General features: G+C 49.3%; 1 protein-coding gene and 1 long non-coding RNA gene across 3 annotated transcripts in view; both read right to left on the bottom strand.

Moving 5' to 3' along the window:
- The window catches only part of LOC101990404 (H-2 class I histocompatibility antigen, Q10 alpha chain-like), a 103,258-nt gene that overhangs the window by 98,732 nt on the left and 3,188 nt on the right, over positions 1 to 1,338 (bottom strand). The window lies entirely within an intron of this gene.
- LOC106144429 lies at positions 72 to 1,332 on the bottom strand. Its single transcript, XR_001229494.2, has 4 exons — positions 1,252 to 1,332; positions 1,021 to 1,125; positions 808 to 840; positions 72 to 433 (listed from the first exon to the last, which is right to left on the bottom strand). It is a non-coding gene; the product is annotated as an uncharacterized LOC106144429 (long non-coding RNA).

Below are 1,338 nucleotides of genomic sequence, written 5' to 3'. Positions count from 1 at the left end.
CAGATGCAGAGCATCGTGAACACAGATTCTGGGAGGTTCTCCACGCTGCCTTTTGTTTCCTCCACAAACTCTACATATCTCAAGTCTTTATTTGACCGCCAATCAACCTTTGAGATCAAGGACATAAACAATCAAGTTCACATTCAGATTCATATTTTCAGTGGTGAAGTAGGAGCTGCAGCTCAGGGCAGCATGGAGGAGACAGGATGGAGATGTCCCTGCCTGTGCTGGGAATAGGAAGGTTGGCTGTGGAAGGGAACAGGGCAGTGCAGGTATAGGGTCAGGTGTGCAGGGGTGGGTTGGGCTCCCGAGTTCTTCACATTGAGCTCATAGGATCACAGGGAACATCAGACACTATTGCTGAGGGCTCTGGATGTCACAGGAGAGACCTGAACACATCGTCTGTCACTGCATCCAGGCAGCGGTCTTCACGCTACAGAACAAGAGTCACGAACAATCACTGTGAAGACATCATCCCAGCAACCCACCACTCACTCAAAGGTGATTTGAGAGTCCCTAGAAACCAGTTATGTCCACTCTGCCCCTCCCCAAATAAGTCCCAAGAGTTTTACCTTTACAATCTGGGAGAGACACATCAGAGCCCTGTGAACTGTCTCTGCCTAGAGTGAAATTATATATATAATGTGTGTGTGTGTGTGTGTGTGTGTGTGTGTGTGTGTGTGTTAATGGAAAGGTAACAACAGGGACCATATTTTGCTGGAGAAGCTATTATAGATTGCCAGAGATCCTCAAATAATCCAGCTTCAACCCAAAGGCTTCAGTCACAATCCTGTTCCTCACGATTACCTTGAGCTGGAGCATAGTCTCCTCCTCTTCCACCTATGAGAAGAAAAGCTGTGAGAGACCAGGGAAGTCCCTGACACTAGGAAGCTTCCAGAATTGACAGCAGACCCAGATTAGAGACAGAAGCAAGGTGGGGTATAGATGTGTTTCCCATTAATGAGGCAGAGACTCTTCTAAAAGGGGCAGAGGGAGAACTCAGACCCTGCCCTTTCCAACCTGTGTTTCTCCTCCTCTTCATCACCACAGCTACAATGACCACAGCTCCAAGGAGAACCAGAACAGCAATGACTGCCATGATGGGGACCATGGACTGAGGAGGCTCTGGGAAGGGAAGGACAGGCAGGGAATGTGACAGTTATGACCCCAGCCCTCAGCCCTGACCCTGATCAGGGAATGAGAAGGTTCCTGCTTTCCCTGACCCCAGTTCTGCACCCACTCCCTCCTTACCCCATTTCAGCGTGAGGGATGTATTCAATCCTTTATGGTACACATGGCATGTGTATTTGTGCTCCTCCCCAGAAGGAACCACCAGAG

Source organism: Microtus ochrogaster, unplaced genomic scaffold, assembly GCF_000317375.1.
Source record: "Microtus ochrogaster isolate Prairie Vole_2 unplaced genomic scaffold, MicOch1.0 UNK87, whole genome shotgun sequence".
NCBI classification, from domain to species: domain Eukaryota; kingdom Metazoa; phylum Chordata; class Mammalia; order Rodentia; family Cricetidae; genus Microtus; species Microtus ochrogaster.
The sequence above is the reverse complement of the archived record's forward strand: the minus strand, read 5'-3'. Positions and strand labels throughout refer to the sequence as shown.